General features: G+C 48.6%; 1 protein-coding gene across 1 annotated transcript in view; it reads left to right on the top strand.

Annotated features, from left to right (window-relative positions):
• LOC119394300 (acetylcholine receptor subunit alpha-like) overlaps positions 1-26,382 on the top strand; it is a 316,582-nt gene that overhangs the window by 224,193 nt on the left and 66,007 nt on the right. The window lies entirely within an intron of this gene.

Here is a 26,382-nt window from a genome sequence, read left to right as displayed (position 1 = left end):
TCGGTGGTTCCAGTGTTCGCTCCGCTTTTATAGCAGTCTAATAAACACAACATTTGTATTCCTATCATTCAGCAAGCTATATTGAAGCACTGCTAGACTCCGGAGGAATACATTAACGAAAGTTACGTATGATATTCGCATCATCGCACCGTAAAGTGCACTTAGTCCGCCAGAACGACGCAGTGTCCTCTTCATTTCTTACGAGGCTGGGCGATGGCCTCATGCTGACCGAGGATGATGCCAGATTGATTGCCAGCCGCTCTGTAGACTAGGCTACCACTGATGTTCGTCTGCGAAGCACTATCCAAGCCTAGCAGCCTCGACGGCCTATATCGACAGACAATTTGTCGACGAAATGACCGAGGCCTTCACAATTTCCAACAAACTGTACTATACCTCATACTTCACTACATATGGACCCCTCGTGACCGCGATCACGACCGGATCCGATGAGCGCCATGACCAGCTGCTGGGGCTCACTGATCACGGTGATGATGACCTTGTCCAAGAACTGTCAAGAGCCTCTTCCACACTTGCACACGGGTTCATGAAACGTGCGTGCGTTCTGGTGTTGGTAATACCCACGTTGCCGTTGGCAGCGTTACTCAACTGTAAGCAACTGGTTATATAACACATATGCGGCTCTTCAACATATATGTGTGCGTATAAAATTTATACTAATATTTAGCGTCATTTTGGTTCGCTCAGTAAAAAAACATTACGCCACAGTCACCTTCCCGCCGCATGCTTCGCATAACATCGACTCCCACGGCACGTTGGATCTGCCGAATTTTTTACTCCGTTTCCTCTGCGGTTGCCTTAAAGAAGACTGGAATCTAAGGTGATAAAGAAGGCTTGCAAGGACTGGCTGCAAGGAATCCAGAACTTGCCGTGTGCATTGAGCTGATGGAGTTGTCATGCTGTTAAGGAGAGTGCACGAATCGTGCTCATGAGAGATATCGCGAAGCGCCGCTCGAATCGTTTATTGAAGCACGAGACTGCGTGGAGTGCCCGGCATGAGGCTTGTAAGGGTGAGAGCATCTTCAAAGGAAGAGCAGGCTTCGTCGTAAGGGAACGGACAAGACCTACAGAAGGGCACAGACAGTCTGTACTTGTTACCCTCAAATAATAGTTCACACTCACTTCCGAAGATGTCCTAAAGGATTTGTGATAGTAATAATTGTTGTTGGGGCGTTACATGCCAAAACCCCGATGTGATCATGAGGTACACTGTAGTGAAAGGCTCCGATTCCATTTCGACCACTCGCGGCTCTTGCACGGGCACCTATGTCGAGGTACATGGATGTCTTTGCATTTTGTCCGCATCGAAATGTGGCCGCCGTGGACAGGAATACAACCTGTGCCGTTTTCGTCAGCAGTGCGACGCGTTACCTGCTAAGTTACCACGGCGGGTAATAAAAAAGAAAACGATAAGTTAAAACTGACAGGGCTTCTTATACATGCACTTAAGACGATTCAAAGGCCAAAGCCATCTTCTTTTTCTTCTCAGTCGACGTATTGTTCCTCCCCGCCACCCTTCGAAAGCTTTCTGCACTGACATGGTTTTGCACTGCCTCCTAGATCGGAGGCACTCACGTGGTTTTGCATTGCCTTCTTGATCGGGCCACCTTCGACCACCCTACGATGTCATGTCATGACGTCATCATGTGACGTTACGTCAGGGGACGTCATGGCGACGTCGTAATGACGTCACTAATTTTTGGGATCTGTGACGTCATCGTGACGTTATATGGTGACATCCTCACGTGGTCATGATTTTTTGCGTCACTCGTCCCCGATGCCGCGGGACGCCGGCAGTCAAATTTCGCATTTGATGAGGAATATAAGGCTTTTGCCTTAAAATATAATTCGCCGCATGCAAACCCTATCACCAATGAAAGCTTTTGGAATAACCAAAGGAGAGTAAAGGGCAATTCATGGATTTAGTGAGAACATCGTACTGATTTCGAACAGTTGCACAGCAATACCTGCGACAATGTAGTCACGAGGGCAGACTTCAAACGACAAAATATTACAGCAGAGCTGTTATGGTCGAGGTATGCCCTGTGTCGTAGATATAAAACTATCATAAACAAGAACCGCCACGCACTCACTTCGTCCCCTTTTTAATCGGATTCCTCTTCTTCCTCTTCTGCTTCGCTTTCAGAACACGTGCGCCCATTTGTCCGGCGTGGGATGCATTAACCCTGATGGGCGAGAGAATGAGTACATAGAGAGAGAAAGAGGTAAATTCTTGGCGAAAAAATTCCCTGGCGACGCGAGATTCGAACCCGCGTCCCCAGACCCGAAAGCGAGCGTCGTAGCCACTCGGCTATCCATTGGGAAGCCAACTGGCAACCCTGGACCAGGCCCGGCGAGCTGCAATAGTCAGTGGAGCACTGGACGAAGGGCCCCACCCACTTTAGTTGCTAATAGGAATAGTTAAAAAGTCACAGATTCGCTGCAAGGGCGAAGCAATGAATGCGATAGCAAGGAACTAATGCTATACGAAGTGAGGCTCGCCAATGGATACTCTCAGTTTGAACAGCGCTCCTGTTGCAAAGGCGGCCGAAGCAGCGAAGGAAACTAGCGTGCTTCAAGTGTCGAGCTGTGACACTTGATAGTTCGCGCTCATCTTCTGCTTGTTCGTTTAGCGGCGTCCCTTGAGCTCGAGTGGCTTTCGTACGCTCCGTAACATGAGCGCGGACATCACGGTGAAAGCGCGAAACATCCCTCTTCCCCTGACCACGAGAAAAACGCGCGAGCAGAGAGCGGAAAGGTAAGGTTCTCCCTGCGCAAATATCAGAAGAAACGAGCGAGCTCGTCGACGACTTTTAAACCCGCCCGTCGCGCTCCTCGCGCCATCTCGCTGGTAATCAAGAAACGCATAAGCGCCTGCCGTCTCTGAGTCCTGCCAGCGGTAAAGAGTGTGTATATTGCCGCGTCCATATTTGTGTCTGACTATACGCTGGCGACGACAAGGAAGACAACCGGTGCGCTCGAGAGGCGCAGCGAAAAAGACTGAAAAAGAAGACGTTCTTGGCTGCTGCACGCCTTCAGCGCTATCTTGGAGTACGACACGCCGTACGCCTTTCTGAATAAAGCCCCTGCGTTTTATAACCCGCGACACTGGTGGAGGAGCTGGGTACCATCGCCTCATGATCGGTACTCCTGTGAGCAGCCCTGCATCCAGCCCCACGAGACCGCCACGCGTGGAGACGCCTGTACACCGCTCAAGCCGTCTCCTGCAAGGTCTGAGACCGGAATTTGGCCTTTTACAAGGACCCCCGCTGCCGACAGCCACCCCTGCTCAAGAAATGGCGTTTTCAAGGAGCCCTACGCAGGTAACGGTCCAGAATCTTCGGATTCCCGAACCATTTCACGGCCGCCCGAACGAAGATGCGGAAGACTGGCTTGAGGAGTTTGAACGGGTAGAGAAGTCGAACCACTGGAGCCCCGACGAGAAGCTCTTCCACGTATACTTTGCCCTTGAAGACGGTGCGAAGACGTGGTTCATAAACCGCGAGGCAACTCTGACAACATGGGACGAGTTTTGCCGTCGGTTACGCGATACCTTCGGCAACACAGACCGACGTGAAAACGCACAACGCCTTCTTGAGTCACGCATCCAACAGCTACATGAAGGCGTCGCCATGTTTGCCGAGGATATGGTGCGTTTGTTCCACCGCGCTGAGCCCAACATGTCCGAGGCTAAGAAGCTAAGCCATCTCATGAGGGGCGTCAGGGAACAGCTGTTTGTTGGTCTCGTGCGCAATCCGCCGACAACAGTCGACGAGTTTATCAGGGAAGCCACCGCAATAGAGCGGGTGCTGCAGCAACGGTACCATCAATGCGATCGCCGAGCCTCCGGTGCACCTGCAGGTGCCGCAGCACTCACTGCGACCGATGAGTGTTCTCTACGCTTACTCATTCGGCAGATCGTGCGCGAGGAGATTGCAAAGGAGAACGCAAGGTGCACATCGCCGTCGCAAGCGCCGCAGCAGCAGGCGTTCACGGTTGCCTCCGTCGCTGAAGTCGTCCGCCAGGAACTTCGGCAAGCGTTTGCCTCTCCCGAGCAATACCCTGATGCGTCGTACTAGCCCAACGCATATACCTACGGTGACGCTGTACGTCGTCCATTGGCTCCAGAACTATCGTACCAGCCGGACGCATACAGCTATGCAGACGCTGTTCGTCGACCATTGCCCATGCCCGCGCCGCAGTACCGCCAACCGCCACCTGTTGCAGCCTGGGCCCAGCAGGATCCCATAAGGCGACCTCAACTGCTTAAGACGGATATATGGCGCACTGCGGATCGTCGGCCACTGTGTTACAATTGTGGAGAGCCAGGGCACATTTACCGTTTTTGCCCCCATCGTCCAGCTGGGTACCGCGGAAGTGCACCAGCCGCTACGCGCCGACAGTTTTGTGAAAGCCGCGCCCCCATCGACGACGACCTGGATGGCCGGCAGGAGAGCTCCGCTACCTTCCGGACGCGCTCACCATCCCCGGCTCGTTTTGCTTCACCGAGCCGCCGTAGTTTTGCTGACGCCGTTAGAGGTCGGTCTCCCAGCCCGCGGCGGGGAAACTGAAAGCAGCGACCTCTGGGGGGAAGGTTGCAGGTCCTCGAATTGCCGAAAATCCCCCATTGTTGCCGAAACATGACGAACAAGAAGATTACGCCGAGAAAACTGTGACTGCCGACCTCACCGTGACAATTGATGGGCTTGAAGTGACGGCCTTAGTCGATACTGGCGCAGACTTTTCTATTATAAGTGAGCGACTGGCAGGCGAACTCAAGAAAGTCAGAACGGAATGGACGGGCCCTTATATTCGAAATGCTGGAGGCCAGGTAATGACGCCTTCAGGCAAATGTACAGCAAGACTCACGATCGGGAATAGAGCTTTTGTAGCCTCATTCGTGATCCTACCGCAGTGCTGAAAACCTCTGATAGTAGGAATGGACTTCTTAAAGGGCCCCTCACCAGGTGACCTAACGAATTTTAGTTAGACATTGCAAGTTGTTGCGAGCCCAATTAAGAGCATTATGCCACAAGAATATTTCTAATCGGTCGGTTAGAAGCTGAGAAAAACAATAATTTGTAGCGGCGCGAAACCATGATGCGAGGAGGCGAGCTGCAAACCCTTGCCGCTCGCCCCGCGTAGCCTTCGCAAGCTAAATCCCTTCCCTGCCCTCTTCGGCACGCGAGCAGGAGGATCACATAACGCATACGCATGAACACGTCATGCGCACAAAATGTCACGAGCGCATGACGTGCCCGAACCAGCCCGAGACCCCGAGACGCGAGCGGTGTGGTGGCGGCGTTCTTTGAGCTTCATCTCTGCAAGCTATGCCGAATGAACCCTCGCCGATCACTTGGCTTTTCAACCTATTACTGAGCACGAAAGCTGCAACATTTTTACGGACGCGAGACTAGCGGTGTGCCGAATGAACATCTAGTTAGACGCGGGAGGATAAATGAGCCTAATGAGCGCTGGAACGCGGTAGAAAATTAGTTTCGTTGTAAAGGGTGGCGTTTGCACGATGCGCAAAGCGCGAGAACACGAACGCGTGCGAAACGGAGGTAGATTAGTCTCGAATCTCGCTGCGATTCGCAGTAAAAATTAAAACAGAAAACGCACACATTCCGTTTGTGTGTTTTATTATTGCTCTCAAGTTTTATTTATCCATTCAAGCAACAAATTACACCAACTACACGTCGTGTCAAATAATTATCGCAGTGTCACGTGCTACTGTTGGCGACGTCAGAGCACAGTCGACTACGTAGAGGAGCGACGTCACAGCGCTACCATCTACGTAGGGCCATTCTCTCATGTACGTCATCCCCTCATTCTCTGGGCGCGCGGCCGCGAGAAGAAGCGCAAGCGGCGTTCAGCTTGAAATTTGACCCATTTACGTGGCACGTAGCGTTGCAAATTTTGGCAGACGTAATCGTGAACGCCCAGTGCATGCATTGCGCTCGTCAGTTCAAAATTGTCAAACCTGGTGAGGGGCCCTTTAAGGGAGTACGGCGCCGTTGTCAACATACGTGAAGGCGTGATAACATTTGCCTCTGACAATCCCGTGACCTCGGACGCAGACCAAGACCCCAGGGCGTTACGTGTGGTAGACGAAGACGTCTGCGTGCCGCCGCTGTCATGTAGTCTTGTTTCCGTCAGTTGCAGCGTGCAGTGTAATGAAGACGCCATAGCCGAACGTGTAACTGCCCTTCTCTTCCGTCAAGGCGTTGCCATCGCTCGCGGCATCGTCAGCTTAGTTGATGGCCGTACGGAGGTGCTACTTACCAATTTTTCGAACGAGCGCCGGCACATTGGTAAAGGCACTGCTGTGGCATACCTCGAGGAACTCGACTACTCTTACGACTGCCTTGCTATGCAAGGGGAAGCAACGGATCGTACAGCACCGCAGGCACCAGATGTCGACATCTGCCCAAGGTTAACGCCCACTGAAAGATGTCGTTTTATGGAACTTCTTGGCCGGTTCAAGGACTGCTTTTCCTCGACGTCACGAGTGGGTCAAACGCCGCTGACTAAACACCGTATAATCACGGAAGAGACAGCAAGACCCATCTGACAGAACCCATATCGCGTCGCTCAGAAAGAACGTGAGATCATACAGCAGCAGGTCAAGAAGATGCTAGAGGATGATGTGATCCAACCATCACAAAGCCCCTGGGCATCACCGGTGGTACTCGTGAAAAAGAAAGATGGCAGCTTGCGTTTCTGCATTGATTATCGTAAGCTCAACAACGTTACGAAGAAAGATGTTTATCCGCTGCCACGGATCGACGACTCTTTGGACAGGCTACGGCATGCGCGCTACTTCTCGTCAATGGACCTTAAAAGTGGATACTGGCAAATAGAAGTAGATGAGCGTGACCGAGAAAAGACCGCATTCGTGACGCCTGACGGGCTTTATGAATTCAAAGTCCTCCCTTTCGGTTTATGCTCGGCCCCAGCCACGTTTCAAAGGCTCATGGATACCGTTCTGTCCGGTCTGAAATGGAAAACGTGTCTTGTGTACCTTGACGACGTGATTGTTTTTTCGGCCACGTTTGAAGAACACCTCAAACGGCTGCTGTCTGTCCTTCAAGCCATACGGTCTGCAGGACTCACATTGAAACCAGAAAAATGCCACTTCGGCTTCGAAGAACTTCAGTTCCTGGGGCATGTGGTCAGTCAGGAAGGTGTTAAGCCTGACCCAGACAAAGCTGCAGCCGTCGCAAAGTTCGCAAGGCCTGTAGATAATAAGGCGGTCCGACGTTTCCTGGGTCTTTGTGCCTATTACCGGCGATTTATAGCGGACTTTGCGCACATCGCCTCTCCACTCACCCGCCTCACAAGGGAAGATGTTGCGTTTGTATGGGGCGAAGAGCAAGAAGCGTCGTTCAACGAGTTGCGGCATCGTCTGCAAACTCCGCCCGTACTCGCTCACTTCGATGAGGATGCACCAACAGCCATCCATACAGACGCCAGCAATGTGGGCCTCGGCGCTGTTCTTGTTCAGTGCCAAGATGGTGCGGAGAGAGTAGCTGCCTACGCTAGCAGAACCTTGTCCCGTGCTGAGTCCAACTACTCAACAACTGAGAAGGAGTGTCTGGCTGTCGTTTGGGCAGTTGCAAAGTTTTGCCCGTATTTATATGGCCGCGCTTTCCAAGTGGTAAGCGACCACCACTCCCTGTGTTGGTTGACCAACATGAAAGACCCGCCTGGACGTTTGGCACGCTGGAAGCCGTTTGGCACGGCTTCAAGAGTACGACATGACCGTAGTCTACAAGTCGGGAGGGCAGCACTTAGATGCCGCTTGCCTGTCAAGATCACCGATTAAAGCACCGAGCCCAGAGGATGATGAATGCGCGGCTTTTTAGGAGTTGTCGATGCGGCTGTCATCTCCCGGCAACAGCAAGACGATCCGGAGCTCAACTCACTAATAGACTTCTTGAATGGACGAGCCACGAATGCGCCGAGAGTGTTTTCCAGAAATTTATCAGCATTCTGCTTGCGTAACGGAATTCTCTATAAGAAGAATTTCTCATCAACAGGCAAAAGCTATCTGCTGGTAGTTCCGGAAATCCTCCGCAAAGAAATTTTGCAAGCCTGTCATGACGAAGCCACGTCGGGCCACCTCGGTTTCACAAGAACATTGGCACGTATCAAAGAAAAATACTACTGGCCAAGAATAGCAGTGGAGGTGAAACATTACGTGCGAACATGCATTGACTGTCAGCGGCGCAAGGTACCACCGGTCAAACCCGCTGGGCTCTTACATCCCGTTCCAGTACCGGAAACTCCGTTCGCTCAAATTGGCATGGACCTTTCGGGCCCATTTCCAACATCGGACAGCGGCAACAAATGGGTTATAGTGGCGACGGACTACCTCACCCGATACGCCGAGACCAAGGCGATTACGAGCGGCACTGCAGCTGAAGCGGCCCGGTTCTTCATTGAGAACATCGTGCTGAGACATGGCGCTCCCGCGGTTGTGATAACAGACAAAGGTACCGCGTTTACAGCCGAGCTGTTGCGCACTGTGCTTACGCTCAGTGGTACAGCGCATAGACAGACGACAGCTTATCACCCACAAACAAATGGACTTACGGAACGACTGAACAAGACTGTCGCCGACATGCTTTGCATGTACGTCGACGTGGAACACAAGAATTGGGACAGGATTTTGCCGTACGTCACATTCGCGTATAATACGGCACGCCAGTAAACAACGAAAATGACAACGTTTGCACTAATTCACAGCAGAGACGTAACTACGATGCTTGATGCTATGCTTCCTCATGACTGTGATTCAGCGACGGACGCCGCAGATTTCACTGAGCGCGCCGAGGAAGCAAGACAGCTTGCCCGCCTCAGAATAACTAGCCAGCAAGAACTTGACGCTCAACGGTACAATCTCCGCCATCGATTCGTCACCTTTAAGCCCGGGGAAAGAGTCTGGGTTTGGTTCCCTGTACGACGGCGAGGCCTCTCGGAGAAACTTCTGCGCCGATACTTCGGACCCTACAAGGTTCTGCGCCGCCTTAGCGACGTCACGTACGAAGTCGTCGCTGACGGCTCTTCTTGTTCAAAGCGCCGCCAGCATCTGCCTGAGACAGTGCACGTGGTACGCATGAAGCCGTACTTTTCTGAGTGATGTAACCGCCCACTTGCTAACTGCGCATCGACTGCTACTTCGTGAGCATCGAGACGATGCTCGCTCTGGGGGGAGGGTAATGCCGCGTCCATATTTGTGTCTGACTATACGCTGGCGACGACAAGGAAGACAACCGGTGCGCTCGAGAGGCGCAGCGAAAAAGACTGAAAAAGAAGACGTTCTTGGCTGCTGCACGCCTTCAGCGCTATCTTGGAGTACGACACGCCGTACGCCTTTCTGAATAAAGCCCCTGCGTTTTATAACCCGCGACAATATAACGCATGGAGGAAGGAAGAATAAGGAGAGGCCCTGACGTCACATTCGTGAAGCCTCCACATCGCAAACACCCGCATCGCCTCCTAGCGAAGGAGCCTCGAAAATTTCGCGATTTCCGCCGTGTCGTTTGCAAGCGCATGCGCGATTCGAGCCTTTTTTTTTTTCGCCGTGCAAGAGCCGCCGCGGCGCAGTAGATTCACGCATGCTGCTCCTTGTCCTTGTGTGTGTTCTTTAGGAAAGCTACGCAATGCCCAGCTGTTGCGTATTGTTGCGTATACCCGGTGCAAATCGCGTGCACTGCGGAAAGTACTGGGTGTCACTTTTCATGTGTACGTACACATTCGCTTCATTGCTGATCACTAATGCATGGTATTTGCATGCGAAGCTCTCGGATGTGCGCTCTGTTGCATCTTACTCATTGTGTCAACTCAGAACACACGTGGACTTTTGTTTTTGGCGTCTGACGCGCCGTACATAACATGCGCCGAAGGCATCGTACGTTTTTAGAGGCTGTGTCGTTCAACGAAAGGGCAATAAACGTATGTAGTTATCGAACTACGTGATGTATGTATTGTGCGGTGTGCGCTCGCTGCGTGGTTTTTGTTGTGTGCGTACTGGAATTACAAACTTTACGTGCACGATCGCGTATACAATACAGCGGTGTCCGCTTTTCGACGTGAAGTTACGTCAACTATAGGTTGGCGTTGCGCCGAATAGCTACTAGGCTCACTCCATATACACGAACAAAGAACCGCTAATCCGGCAACAGATCGGGAAATCGGGCTACGAGAAAGGGAAGGCCTAACGCCCAGCAGAACGCGTAAGTCACTGCTAGGTGAGTTCGAATACGATGAGGCAGGAGCTGAATGTTTTTGATTACGGCACGTACCGGTACTTTCTGTACTGTTGCACAAAAACGCACCACGAAGAATTTCAGCGCGCAGCGCTCGGGCCTGCCACGCACGAACAGCCTGGTAAACGTCTCCTTGCAACGTTTTAGTGCGTGCGAACCGCACAATACGCGCTAAGTTTACGCCGGGATTACAGATCCGAGAAGAAGCGAACCACCGCGGAGAGCACGCCACGGGGCGTCTGCTGTTTTGTTTGCCCCATACCGGTTTGTTTGCCCCATAAATCTGACGTCACTTCCGCCACACTTTTCGCAATGCAATGGGATACCATAGGGCCTCTCCTTAGTTTTTCCTTCCTCCATGATATAACGCTCACCGTTAGCTACCTGAAGGATCTGCGCTTTCTGGCGTAGTGGTTAGCGTCACGCGCTGCGGAACGAGAGGTCGCTGGTTCCAGTCCGCGCTTCGGAAACATTTTTCTGAATTATTTTTCTTTGGGACTTTGGTATATATGTATACATGCTTATACATATACGGTGAATGACGGCGACGCCAAAGTCCAGCCGAGACTGTCCATATAATTGCTATCGCAATAAAAACGTTTCTTCTGTCTCTCTCTCTCTCTCTCTCTCGCAGACCATATGGTATAGTATAGCAAGGGTGTGGGAAAGGGTAGTGAGGGTGAGAAGGACGGGTGTGAGGGTGCGGAGAAGGGGAGAACGAGCGCAGAGAGAGAGAGAGAGAGAGAAAGAAAAAGAGAGAAATAGATCGAAAGAAATAGAAAAGAGAGAACAAGTTAGAAGGCGAGAGAACGACTACAGAGAGGAAAGAAAGACATCGAAAGAAAGATAAGAAAGAAAGAGAGAGAATATAGAAAAACAGAAAAGGAAATAGAGATAGAGAGAAAGAGATAGGAAGACACAGACATAAAAAATCCGGCAGATCCCACGCACTGTGGGAATCGATGTAATGCGAAGCGGCCAGCAAAGAGCTGCATACATCGCCTTGTTTGCCTTTGAGCCAAAATGAAATCATTCATGCCATGGCATCTAGTCCACCATATATCGCATGTTTGCCATGCACGCATGCATGCACAATCTAGTATACACCACGCCAATGAAACGCATATTCTGGTATATACAATGCATGACCTGTCGTTTATGTTCATCACGCACTCGTGTCATGCCATACCAATTTTGGTATATATCCAGTTAACAAAACGGCCGGAAGCGCACCATGACGGTGGCATGTAAAGCATACCCTACATGACATGCATAACATGATTCGCATGTTAAGACCTCTCACTTATGTTCGTCATACAGTCACATCGCGCAATACCACTTTTGGTGTATATCACGCTAGCGAAACGGCCGCGAACGCACCATGAGCGTGGCATGTAAATCATGACATACATGGCATGCATGTCATGGTTTTCATGTTACCACCTGTTATTCATGTTCTTCATACAGTCACATTGCGCAATACCAATTTTGGATATATCAAGCTAGGAAAACGGTCACGAGTGCGCCATGAGCATGGCATGTAAATCATGTCGTACATGACATGCATATCATGGTTTTTCATGTTACCACCTGTCACTAATGTTCATCATACAGTCACATCGCGCAATACCAGTTTTGGTGTATATCAAGCTAGCGAAACGGCCGTGAATGCACCATGAGCGCGGCATATAAATCATGACATACATGACAGCATGTCACGGTTTTCATGTTACCACCTGTTATTCATGTTCGTCATACAGTCGCGTCGCGCAATACCAATTTTGGATATATCAAGCTAGGAAAACGGCCGTGAATGTATCATGAGTGTGGCTTGTAAATCATGTCGTACATGACCTGCATGTCATCATTTCCATGTTACCACCTCTCATTTACGTTCGTCATGCAGTCGCGTCGCGCAATACCAATTTTGGTGTATATCAAGCAAGCGAAACGGCCACGAGTGCGTCATGAGCATGGCATATTAATTATGTCGTGCATGTCATGCATGTCATGATTTTCATGTTACCACATCTCATTTACGTTCGTCATACAGTCGCTTCGCGCAATACTAATTTTGGTGTACATCAATCTAGCGAAGCGGCCGCGAATGCATCATGAGCGTGGCATGTAAATCATGACATACATACATGCTTGTCATGGTTTTCATCTTTACAGTCACATGGCGCAATACCAATTTTGGTGTATATCAATCTACTGATACGGCCGCTGGCGCACCATGAGCGTGGCATGTAAATCAGGTCGTACATGACTTGCATGTCATGATTTTCATGTTACCACCTCTCACTTACGTTCGTCATACGGTCGTGTCGCGCAATACCAATTTTGGTGTATATCATGCAAGCGAAACGGCCGCGAATGCACCATGAGCGTGGCATGTAAATCATGACATACATGTCATGGATGTCATGGTTTTCATGCTACCACCTGTTATTCATGTTCTTCATACAGTCACATCGCACAATACCAATTTTGGTGTATACCAGTCTAGCGAAACGACCGCGAGTGCGCCATGGGTGTGACATGTAAATCATGTCGTACATGACATGCATGTCATGATTTTCATGTTACCACGTGTCAGTTATGTTCGTAATGTAGAAATGTCTGGTCATACCAGTTTTTGTATATATCCGTTCATTTAAACGACCGCGAGCGCCCCGAGACCATGTCATGTAAATCATGCTGCACATGACATGCGCGTCATTATTTGCATGTTAAAACCTGCCATTATGTTTGTCAGGAACTCTTGTCACGCCGTACGAATTTTGGTATATATGAAATTAACGGAACGGCCGCAAGAGCCCAAAGGCCGTGTAATGTAAATCATGCTGTTCATGACATGCGTGTCATGATTTTCGTGATATGACCTGTCATTTATGTTCGTAATAAGGCCATGTTGTGACACACCAATTTTGGTATACATCCGATTAACGAAACGGCCAGGAGAGCACGAAGTTGTAGGCGGCTAGATAGATAGATAGATACGCTCAAAGTCGCAGAAGTTCGCTAAGAAATGCTTCGCATTTAAAAAAATTCATGGTTGATTCCTCCGTCATAGGAATCGGTATCACACGAAAGTGAGGCGTGTCTTTAAAAAAGTTGTTCAATCTTCATTTTACATTGATAAATGAGAAGTTGCACAATGTCTGCTGGTGTTTGCTGGCTATAGCACCGTTTGGTGTGGACGCATCCACGTTGATGCCTGGGGCACATCTACCTCCCGTCGACTAACGACAATGATCAAGATTAAACCTTTGTGGTAGCTGAAGTAGACAACATAAACCCGGACACAGCGTATGGTGAATGCCGCGCAAGGATGGCATCAATTACCAAGCACATAATCACTAGTACTTGATATGCGCTCATGGAAAGCTTCGTCATTGGAGTAGACAAATGGAAAGGTGTGCAATCTCCAGTAAATAGGTAACCTACACTTCTGCTCATGCATACACTACCACACAGCGCTTCAGGAACGCGCGAAGCAGGGCTCGTAGCAGGAATCGCGAACCCGCGAAGGCGTGCTGCTGCCCGCTGGCGTCGGCCACTGCAACAGAGCGCTCACTCAAACTGTATTGAAACGAAATGTAGTGGAAATCGGGGAACCAGCCTCCGCTGCGCTGAAACAACCGAAGCGCGTCCTGTCGGCTCTCGTTAGTGTCATGATGCAGTACTTCACTGCACTGTCATGACGCAGCACTTCTCCAAGACGGAGACACCGCCCCACGCCAACAAGGTCACTGTGAAAGGGAGAAGGTGTGAAAGATATCAGGCGCGTTTGTAACGGCTCGCGCATGAGCGTCGGTGGCGCAGTTGATATGGCGCCCGACTCCCATCGTCGCGGACCGAGACGTCGTGGGTTCGATTACCACGTCACCAAAGTCAAGGAAATGTTTTCTTTGTTTGGTTCGTGCGCATTTTACCGACGTCATATCCGTGACGGAAATTATGTCACTGACGTCTTGGTGGACCGAGGCATAAAGCAATTTCGTGTTGAAAAAGCGAGCAAGCATAGCCATCTATAGTATAGTATAGCAAGGGGTGGGAAAGAGAGGTGAGAGGGTAAAAGCCTAGCCAAGCCAAGACCAGCTAGGTGCCCACCAGCTCTGCTGTGACCCAGCCTTGCGCGACTTAGTGAAAGCTGCGCTGAATTTTTTTTTTTTCATGTAGAGAGCTCCATTCCAATTCGATAAAGTAATCATATTAGCATGTTTTTTTAATAGATGGAGGTGACCGCATGATAATAAATAGTGCTCTATTGAACAATCGTCACCACAAATTCAATTACTACAAAAGGGAGTGAGCCAAATCAGCTGTATGCATATAAAAGTCCAATTTAGGAACTTGACAACATAATTTCATGATGAGTTCTTCCTGTTTACTGGAGGGCAGCAATTTCCACGCTGAGAAAATAGGAGGTGTCGGTACTCGTTCAGGGGAGTTATTAGTTTGTTGCCGGAGTCCTGCATTACTGCTCGCCTTCTGTATGTTGTAGCAGTTGTTGGTGCTGACCCCGAAATAATGTACATCATCGGACCACTGACAGCTTTTCTCTCCAATCTGTCTGCAATTCCATTCATTTCTGTTCTTGAGTGGTCTGGCGTCCTGATCAATCTAATTTCTATTAAGTGATAATAAACAGTAAAATGAAAAGTGCGTGATACTTGAGAACTACTATTTGCGGTTGTTACTGCTGTTACTATATAACATCTGTTGAGAATTGTTGAGAACAAATAAGCTGTTACTATATAACATCTGTTGAGAATTGATCAAGTTAGTTTTTGTAACGCGTTGCGGCGGCACTGTGGTTACGATGCTCAGCTGCTGCAGTGAAATACGCGGGTTCGATCCCGCGCGCGGCTCTCGCATTTCGATGGGGGCGAAATGCGAAAAGGCCGTGTACTTAGATTTCGGTGCACGTTCAAGAACCGCCGATGGTCGACATTTGCGGAGCCATCCAATACGGCGTGCGGCATAACGACGTCGTACTTTTGGCACGCAAAACACTGTGAATTGTTATCATTATTAGTTTTCGTAGGGCCATAACAACGGTGCAATATTCCGCCAGGAAATGCAACAAATCAGGAAGTCTTAATGTGAATGAACAGTTTCAGATCACAGAGAACATACCCATGTTTGATTTTTCTTCTGATTGAGAGGCATCCGCAGTTTGAAAATCTACTTTCTAAACAATATCTCATTTAACTGATCGTCAGAAAGTAAGAACGCATCGGGGTTATTTCATCGGTAAAAGCTAAGCACCGCCTATAAGATGCGATGGAGCGAGAAAAAAAATCGGTAGATTCCACACCTTGTGGGAATCGGTTTCATGAGAAGCAGTCAGCGAGTATTTCTATGCTGCATTTTTTTTTGCTTTGACTCAAGCGTTACGAGGTGGATCGACATGTTTTTGTAAGTGTAGGAGTTGTGTCCAGATCGTGGGCTTACCGGGCATGTTGACAACTCTGGCGTTTAAGGGGTAACTTATGGTCTGACGTAACGTCAGCACTCACGTTAGAGCACATACGTCAGTATTAGCGAAACGAACTGCACTTTACGGTGCGATGATGTGAATATCATACGTAACTTTCGTTAGCGTGTTCATCCGGGGTCGAACGACGCTTGAACACAGCTTGCTGGATCATAGGAATACAAATGTAATGTTTATTCGACTGCTATAAAAGCGGAGAGCCAACACTGGAACTACAGACGTTAACCAGAAGTATAGTAAACTAGAATATACTCTAGTGGCACGACCGGCCGGGCTCCCGCGTCCTCATTTTGCACGGATGCCGCGAGATGGCGCCACTGCTACGTTTCCTAGCAGCTGTGGCTGCGTTGTCGCGCCGTCGCGGGCCCCTTCGGAGTTGCAGCTGCGATTAATATTAACACGTGTGTTTGCTTTCTGGTTCTTGCAAACATCAAACAGCCAACTTGCTCACTGCATTGCTAAGCGACTTTATTTTGGCCAAGTACAGATATATTTTTTTTTATATTTACCGCACGCGCTCAGAACATTCGCTACACAGCGATCGCTCATTATGTGCAATCGGCCCTATTTCGTTATAGTTGTGGTGCAGGCTTGTTATATAGGAGTTCATGGTAGAGGACACAGTGCTCAGGTCGAAAATAAAAACGGACTCCTCTTTATTAATTGTGATGATTAAAAGATTACTAAAAGATTACAGCTAGGAAATATGCAGGAGGAGGTCGCGAAGTCAAAGACTGAAATGGGACATTATTTTCAAACTATAACATAAAAACTATGCTACAGCAGTTTATATAAGCCGAGTACAAAGAACAATAGCTGATTTTTGGCATGAATAATATAATTAAGGAATATAAAATGTGCAAATAATAAAGATACAGGAAACGTTGCGCGATAGTGAAGATTTATAAACAGTGCAAATGACATCAAGTACAAAGGATAATTTGGAAATGCATATGCATGACAGACAAAATAACAACATAAATCATGTGGCATAAATATACTGGAAAGGACATTTACATGACAAGGATTGCAAACATATAAAGTGTTACAAAACAAACAGACTCAATCAGACTAGAATAAATTATAGGTCACTGAAAGTATAGGGATGAATATATGGGCTACACATTAGTATTGGACAAAAGAAATTGTTTTAGCCAATGGCGTTGGCAGGGTGTTGCAAAAGGGGCACTCCCCCTCCCTCCCCGCCCCCTGCAAGCCACACCAGCGCTTCCCCTCCCCTACCCCGATCCAACACGGGTTTGCACCCCCCATGACAAAATCCTGCCGACGTCTATGCCTTGAGCTGTTTCTTGAATTCGTGAATTATAAGTGTTTTGACGTCTACAAGAAATGTGTTCCAGAAAGCGACAGGTGAGAAATGGACAGATGCGACCAGGAGTGATAATGCGATAGCTTACAACTCGCGAAAAGGGTACGTGCGGATCATTGGTGTCAAGAGCAGCAAACCAGTCAGCATTAGATACAGCTTCTAACAATGATTTGTTATAGACACCAGAGTGTAAGAGCTGGAGTAAGAATAGTGGACAGATAACGAGGAAGTGGTCAGTAATATTAATTTGTGAAGACTCCTACGTGAGATTGAGAACGAAAGATTAGACAATGCATGATCGATTGATTACAGTGCTTGAGCCGCCAAGAACTGAGCAAGCAGGGGTATCAATAAGACATTCGTAACTAAAGCCATGAAAACAAGATGAATAGCGCACAGAGTTCAGGGATGAATCCATTAATTTATGTATATAACTCTTGCTTATAATTTTTTTTGTTCTCTGAAGATAACCTTGCCGTAATATATTCGCGAGAAACATAACAGTCTGAACCTGAAGAAGAAAGTGATCGGTAAAGGCAGCCAAACATGAAATTGCTTTTATCGATATTGAGAAGGTTAGATTATATAAAATTCCAACCAATCTGATTCGCAGTTTTGAATATTTAACGTGATGTAGTGTCTTTGTTTGAGCGGGGTACCTGACAATACACAGACATCTGCTCTACCATGGTCCGTGCGAGAAAATGCAGCGGGCCGACGAAGCGATTTGCGAGATTCGGGCAGCCGCGCTGTTGTGAATTACTGCGCTGAGTGACACGCGCCCTGCGGCCGCGCCTAGGAAAAGGCGCAGTGGCGCCACGAAAAATCCTAGCGGCGGTCCGTGGCGTTTCGGACCGCCAAGCATGGCCTCCGAGATTGGCCAGCGGCGCGCCGCGCCGCCGGCTAATCTCGGAGGCCATGCGCCGAGAGAGGAGGCGCGGCCTGTCGGTCGTGCCACTAGAGTATATTCTAGTTCACTATGACCAGAAGTGAGGCCTGCATCGTCGGAGTGCATATGTAGCGCTTATTGCTTTGTTGTAAAATTAGATAGCCAGCACGACAACCACAATTGGCATTGCACCGACATTACGCCCGCGTAGGGTGTTTTTCCAAAGCAGTTACTAGACCTGGCGTGACTCTGCGGTATAATACGAGACTGCCACGCAGATAGCTTGGGTTCGATTACTGCTGGGATCCAGATTTTTATTTGCATTCGTCGGGTCAACACAGCAGGTGTCAGTTTTTACCAATGTCTGCTGCCGTCGTTCTTTGGTTCCTTTGAAGCAACGTTAACGAAATTACAACTTTCGGATCCGAGTGATGTCACGCGAGCCACCAGTTCAACAAATAGAAAATTAATGCTACTAAAATTGGAACGTACGAAGTGGAACGCATCAAGACGGCAAACGAAGCCGCGCATACACAAGATGGTTAGATGGCGTTTTGTGGGGGAATGAGAAACATCAAAATGAGCCTCAAGAACATGTAATAAATAGGTCGCACTGGCGATAATATACTCATGGCGCTACCAGGGGTGTTATGCAGGAAGGCCCGAGCTTCTCGTCAACACGAGTTTGCTCCGAGCTCGCACTATGGCAGTCATGACAGAGAGACAGTGCAGAGCGCGCGAAAGGAGCGTTGTGAAAAAAATTGGCCGCGTATCTGCGTGCTTCGCTGCAAATGTCGTGTAAAGACGATAGAAGAGGCGCTGTGTGAGATATGGACGCCATCTGGCAATACGTCGGGAAACATGAGTGCTGTGTTGCGTGCTGGTAGTCCCGGCGCAGCAGCAGGCGAAGACCTTTGCAGAGAAACGTCCGCACTCAACGAGTACTCTCCACACACTCTTTTATTTACACGTCGCCTGGGTAAAACAGGAACGCCAGAGCGGCGCCCACAACCGGCAGCCTGAAGGCCGCCCACAACGCTGCTTTTTCATTTTTTTAATATTTCTTTTTCACCTTCTTGGCCTTCTCAAAACTAAAGTTTTTCAACACCAACCCATGGCATTCGTACAGTGCAATACAGAACCGAAACCGAAACACAACCATGAGCTCGTGCGAAGGGCACGGAGGAAGGCAAATTTCAGCGCAGTCGCATTTTCAGCTTTGTTGAAACAGCGCTCACTAGACGACGACGAAGTAAAAGAAGGCACAGGACAGGCAGCTGTCCTGTGCCTTCTTTTACTTCGTCTTCGTCTAGTGAGCGCTGTTTCAACAAAGATGAACGCATACCAACTCGCTCAAGCTTCCATTCTTATGCATTTTCAGCGCAGCTTAAGAAACTAGGGTCCTTAAAATTACGTATGTATGCATTTTCTATTAAAGGAACACGCCACCTAATACTTACCTAGTGATGTTGCACCTCAGATATGCATGATATTTACTTTTTGATCGACAACGTTCACAAGTATGAACAGCCGTGCCAGTTCAAGACGGCTGGCCCTTGGGCAAGTGGTTCAACTTTGGCCGAGTGGCTGAATCGAGGGACGTGCCGACAAACAGAAAGACAGAAAGACAGACCAAAATTTCTGCGTTTAAGTTCCCCAAGAAAGACTATCGTCTTTAAAACGGCTACAAAAACGCGCATGTCGTCACAAAAGCATGTGCGGCGTTTGCGTCGGTTTTCAAAGAACAGCGCGTGCGAACGCATCAGTGCCGCAACTCAGCCGCCATTTCAACCGTGCAGCGCAGCAACGCCAGTGTGATTGTCGCAATATCTCTTTGCCAACTGAACATCGCGACTCCTGCAGGCGTGTTCGCAGGCGGTTATCCTCTTTCGGGCAAGTTCTTTCGTGCCGCCTGGAGCATGGACATTTCCACTCGAAGGCGACGAGGGCGCACACGAAGCACTCTCGTCCAGCTTGTTTCACTTCAATAGAATATTGCGGCGATTATTTTATTACGTCAAATATTCTGAATTTACGCCGCAGCTTATAGCTGAATCGTCCCGCTCACTGGCGTTGCGGCGTGAGTACTGCGCCTCGGCAAGAGCAAACGTGGTGGGTGGGCCCGAGCCTTGCCGTGGGCTCCTGTCAGTCAAACTGCTTGGCACGTGAGCTCACCTTCATGCTCGTCGATTTTGAGAAGGCCCCAGTTCAATTCGTGAGTGTCATAGTGCCAGTGTGAATGTCAAGCGTTTCATGCGGTGGACGCTCATTAGGGTCTTTTTCCAGCTTTTTACGTGGCTGAACGTCAACTCAGTCTGCTCGGTCTGCTCAATCTGCTTCGGAGTGACGACCGCGTCAGCTCGGTATCAATTTTCATGGTATCAATTAACTTGATTTTAATAAGTAGCCCTAATTAACATGGTATTGAGTAGACTTGTCTGAAAGAGTGAGGTTTTAGTTATCATGGTCTTATTTAGCTAAGGATTAATAAGCAAGGTCCTAATTAATATCGAACTAATTCGCATATTCTTACTTAGCACGATATAAATTATCAAGGTCTTGATTAGCTTGGTCGTGATTAGCGTGTATTAGTTAGCAAGGTCCTAATTAGCCCGGCCTTATGACTCGGTTTAGTTGGCATGGTCTTAATAGGCATGGTCCTAATTGGCATGATTTTAGCCAGATGTGACTCAATAAGCTCGCTCTTGGCATGGCTTCGCATAATTAGCTTGGTCATTGCATGTCTTCGTTTAATTAGCTAGGGTGAGCGCCTTGCTAATTAGCTGCATGGACGAGTGCACGTGTTCGGGGAGTGAGCAGATGAAGCAAAGGACGAAGAAGCATGCGCCAGTCGAGCAACGCGCCAGAAGGTAGAGGCCAATCATGATGATAATGGTGACGATAAATGTGGTCTCAGCGATTAGGTCCGGCCGCGCGCCGTTGAAAGGCCTTCGACCGGAGCTAATCTCGAAGGCCACGGCACTATGTATTCTAAAGAATGTTTAGTACAGGAATTAAACGCTTGAAAATGATTTTATACACCCCATACCTGTAAAAAATTTCGCCATCTCCCACTAAAGGGAACCATGTGGGGATGCGAAGGAGCGCATGGGTCGACTTAAAGTTCCATTAATCACGGGCGCCTTGCCCGATATTAACGCGTCCTTGCATGTGGAGCACACCATGAATTCACTGTAGTTGCTGTTGCTGTTACTCGTCCTGAACTCTTGTTGGGGCACGCCACGCGGGTTCATCACGCGTCTGCAGAATCTCGTTCGCCGACGCCATCACATGATTGCTGAGAGAGTGTAAGGGGGAGAGGCCACAGCATCTTACCCAGCCCCTTACACAGGCCCGAACGCGCTAGCGCGAGCCAGCACACGTGGTTTTGTCTGCGTTACGCCAAGCTAGGATAGCATATGGCAGCCCGGTCCCCTAAAGTGCTCTGCACGTATCATCATCAAGGCGGTCGAAGAACAAGACGAAGAAGACTTCTCCTTGGCGCGAGCGCGCGCTCAATATGTTACAGATGGCTATGGTAGGTTTTAGAAAGCGGACGGTCTCCAATGGAACTACGGACAAAGCCCAGCGCAAAAGCTACTTCGCATCTAAAATTACCATTACTAAAAAAATTACAGCATATCCACGGGTGAATAATGAACAGCTTGGGCGAAGCTCCTGAAGCAGTCATGGTTACATCGTGAAATATTCAGTGGTTTCGCCCAGCAGTAATCAAAGGGATACGCCGCTTTGAATACTGCTGCGCTCGCTTGGCGGCAGCCTCTCGAGCTCGCACCTCGGGATCCTGCCTACGAGCACGAGACACAGCGGCCTTCCGCACCCGGCGCTCCTCGTCGTCCATGGTCCACCAAGCAGCACGATCCGGCAAGCGCACTCCTCCACGTACGGCGACGATCAAGGAGAATGAGAGATAACGGGCGCAGCAGCCAATGTGAGAGCAGCGGCACCTATAACGCCATCTAGCGTGCGTTCACCCATCCGCCATATTGCACACATCTCTATGGGACAGCGCCATCTAATATATCGTCATCCAACTGCAGTTTGCATGCATCTCTATGGGACAGCGCCATCTATTGAATGATACGAGAGACGCGACGGCGGGGGAACGCTGGACGGAGCGACGACCGACCAGGTGATGCTATAAGGAGCTTCGCCCCTAAAATTTCTTAGACTTTTCTTGCGTGGTTGCGCTTCTGCACTGAGTGGAACGACAAACAAGTAAAAAATTATGCCGCTGGTTTCAAGACGCCACCCACCTTTGCCGACCGCCTTTCACGTGACGCCGTGTTCCATCGTAACCAAAGGAACGTGGCAAGCGTCGAGGGCTGCATTCGACCTTTTCGTATAATCGCTTCGTTCAAAAGGGGGTGTCGCCAGAGCTCGGACAGATTCCGAGTTTCGCCAAACTCGGACCATCCTGCACAGCACCTCAGGAGTCGCGACGGTACTTTAGAACATTGTATCCCAAAAGTTTTATAGACATTTAGATATTTGTTGAGAAAAAAAAGTAAGGTTAATGGCGATGTAAGGCCGAAGCTGCTGGTTTGTTCTATAAATGCGATATTTAAATGGACGTGGTAGCTTACGATTCTATCCGATGGCGTTCTCTGTGGATAAATTTAATACTGGTGCGCAAAAAGATTAACACCTGGGGACGAAAGTTTACGGAACATTGTACCCACGACAAATGCGCACTTCTGCTCGTTTAAAGCATGACGCTTTTAATTTGCTGCGTAGCTTGTCAGGGCCCCGAATACTACTACAGGCTGCGACGTTTAGCTAGAGGCTGCGTTTGCAGTCGGCGAATGTTCAGTTTCGAGGGCAGTCACGTGTAGCGTGAACTTCCTTTTTTTTACTGGGTATACATGACAATGATGACAATATAAGACAATATGGGCGCCGTGTACGTCGAGATCAGACATGAAATATGCTAGAATGATCGCGCATAGCTTCCACAGTCACGTGCACTCACTCGATTCTGGTATAACGTCGAACGTCATCGCAGTGTAGGCAAAACTCGAAAACAGCAAACAGAAACGAGGGAAAATAGAACACGGCGGCGGCCGCAACAACGCGCGCCGTCGAAAGTTTCGAGCTTTTCACCTTACGGGCGAGGCGTGTCCAGCTTAAGTGACTACCGCGTAAGTGCTGGAAGCATCGTACTATATGTGCGCCTCATACCAGAGTCTTTAAGCCAACAAAAATCATTATATATGGTGCGTCTAAGCGTTCTATACACACTTTTTTTTCACGTTCCCACGCGCGGAAGTACGCTGCACACTCAAGGTCGATGGAAGTGTTATTATGAAGTGGATTAAAGCGCATCTCTAAACGACATCTTGAACCTTCAGCAGTACAGACACGTTGTGCCATGAGCAAACAATGACCCTTGATTGTTGTTTGCATCGCTCAGTTTATGGGAGCTTGTACAGCAACGCGCATAACGGCGCCAACTGGTTAACTGACAGTTTTAGTTGGGTATCCACAACAGCCACGCGGACAGAGGCTGCTGTTGGAAATGGCTGGCAGATTACTTCCGCGTAGCTGCTGCAGACGCCCAGCTAACGTTGTATGTATAATTAGTACCTACGAAAGCAGTACACTCACCATTAACAGGCGCACGTTGTCCGTGTTCGCAGCTCCATGAATATTCCGCCCTCCAAGCGTCACTTCGAGCACGGAGCCTGGCGTCAACGCCACCGAAGATGCGCATGTTTGCTCGAACACAAAACTTCAAGACACGCAACCCGCGTAACCAACGCAACCACGCAACACATTCCAATAGACCGAGGAGACTCAGAGAGGAGGCGGCGCGCCACCCCGGCTCCGTTGGCGAGTGAGGCGATCCATCGCGCCACAACGGCGCCGAACGGCAAATGCACGATATGCATGGCGTATACGACGGCGTCTTCATCACGGAAGCCAATCGAAACGCGCTTCAGGAGAGTCTAGTGACTCCTGCCGAAAGATTAACTCTCTTTTTCTGATTCTACCTTCCAAAAGGGGTAAAATAGACACCCGAAGAGAGTCACGGTGCCGTGACCCTCTTTTGACTCTTTTTTTTTTCTTAAAGTGTACGACATACGTACTTAGTTCAATTATGTATAAGTTATGTCCCTAGCCTACTTCACATCGTTACGAGGAATGTCAACTAGACTGTACTTTGCATCTTGGAACGCAGCCGTACAAACAAGCAATGACATTTCGGACACGCCGTCGTTTAATGTGTTATTGTCACTTGTCTAACTTATTCAATATTTTTTTACGAAACGTCCGCTACGTCCTACAAGGCTAAAGCTCATCTGCTATTTGGAGGCTTGCTCTGTTGCACTAAAGCATTGTTTACACGTGTGACACAAACACATACTATGTTTCCAAGAACTTGAAACGTATATATCCGGGCGCTGTCGCAACTGTTGTTGGTCGGCCAGTGCGTGTCTTCTAAACGCAAGGGAATAGAGTGGATCGTTTGTCTCAATATATACGCTCCTGGCGTTTTGTTGAACAACACTCGCTACATTCCTAAGTGGCAGTTTCAAGTTGCGGCTGAAATTGTCTTTAAGCATTTAACGCGGGCTCACGGAGACGGTATGTCATACACAACCCACACTGGTGCACTAAAAATGAATTTCTCAGTATGGCAAATTGATTTATCGCTTTCGTCATGTGTTCAAGCCTTAAAAGAGTGCCGTTTTTTCTGTATTAACGCGAAAGCCCTATATGTCTCATGAGTCGAGAGATGAGGCGTCCGGTGTTGTCCACACGAACTGTGCTAATACGTCAGCAATGACGGCATGTTGTGGCGTCATCGTGACGTCACGGAACGTAAAAATCGTGACGTCATTTGTTGATGTCACCACATGACACTGCATCAGTCCCGCATCACGTGCAGTGGTGTAGCCAGTGGGGAAGGATTCGGGGAGTTCAACCCCCCCCCTTCCCGAAAATTTTCAATTTTACATGCGTATATATATGCACGCACACATACAAACGCGCACACGAACGTGCGCAAAGTATGGTTGAACCCCTCGGGAAAATTTTCTGGTTGCACTACTGATCGCGCGAGGTGCAGAAAACTTCAAGGGTGAAGCAGGGGTTAGAAGGTGGTGAACAATGCAGTTGACTGGGGAAATCAAGGTAATTTAATTAATGTCTCATGAGAGCGTACGGTTTCGCCTGGGCTTCCCTGAGCGTTGTCTAAAGCAACTGTGACGTTTTATTATGCGTCATGTGAATTATGCAGAACACTGGAGAAAGGCGCGCGATACTCTTGGTTATCTTCATGTCGGGGAAACAGCGCAAGAAACAGAACATAATAATGTAGGAGACAAGCCACACCACTGAAACCACGGCGCTGTTTAAGTATGAAGCAGGCAGCCCTGACACCCACGCTTCCGAGCTTTCGTGTTTTATACAGATGATGGTCGGCTGCTCAGAACGCAAGAGCATTGTTGAACATAACGCAGATATATAAATGCGCGCAAGCAATGAATATTTTAAATAACCCATCTTCTAAATGTCTTGTTTGAGTTGGAAAACGGTAAATAAACAACATTACTGCTCCACGATGGCAAATACTTTCATGCACACGTGCCCACTTTTAACAGCCGTATGCGTGTTTTCATATCATTAACTTAGCCATCTCAAAGCTCATGGTTTCTTGTAAGGAGGAGTAAGGAGAGAGTATCATTTTCAACTGCCTCTTGTTTTGCAACAATATTTTTAACCGCGTGCATGTTTAAGTTCAGAAATAATCGTATACCTGTATTGTTCAGGTTCCGCCGCCTTTCGTTCGCAGTTATACATTACAACTTTGCTTTGGCGCTTTGGTTAAAGAAATCCAGGTTGTAAAAAATCCGGAGCGCCCTGCTATGCGGTGAGCCTCGTGATTATACGGTTGGTCTGGCGCTTAATACCACAAATATTTTTTTGTTCGCGTAGTCGGCTGACACTATTTTTTTTGCTGCAGTTACAGACACATCCTCAAGACACACGTAATAGTTTCTGACGTAACCATTTAGGTTTGCCCGCACATGTACTTCAGGAAACCGATACACTCGATGCTGCTATTATATCTTTCTTTCAATTTTCAGTGAAAGCTTTTGTATTCGATATTTGATTCGATATCCGACATTTTTGTATTGTATTATACTAGTGATAACAACTGTAACCCACCCTCCCTTACAAAAATGGATTTAGACAGTCTATAGAGTGCCTGTAGACTTCTTGTAGACGAGTTCGCCTTTATGTAGATTTAGTATTTTGCCTAAAGAAAATCTTTTGACAATCTATAGACAAAAGTTTAAAAATGCGTGTCATCTTTTGTCTAATTGCGTTCTAT

Source organism: Rhipicephalus sanguineus, chromosome 5 (genome assembly GCF_013339695.2).
Source record: "Rhipicephalus sanguineus isolate Rsan-2018 chromosome 5, BIME_Rsan_1.4, whole genome shotgun sequence".
NCBI lineage: Eukaryota > Metazoa > Arthropoda > Arachnida > Ixodida > Ixodidae > Rhipicephalus > Rhipicephalus sanguineus.
The sequence above is the reverse complement of the archived record's forward strand: the minus strand, read 5'-3'. Positions and strand labels throughout refer to the sequence as shown.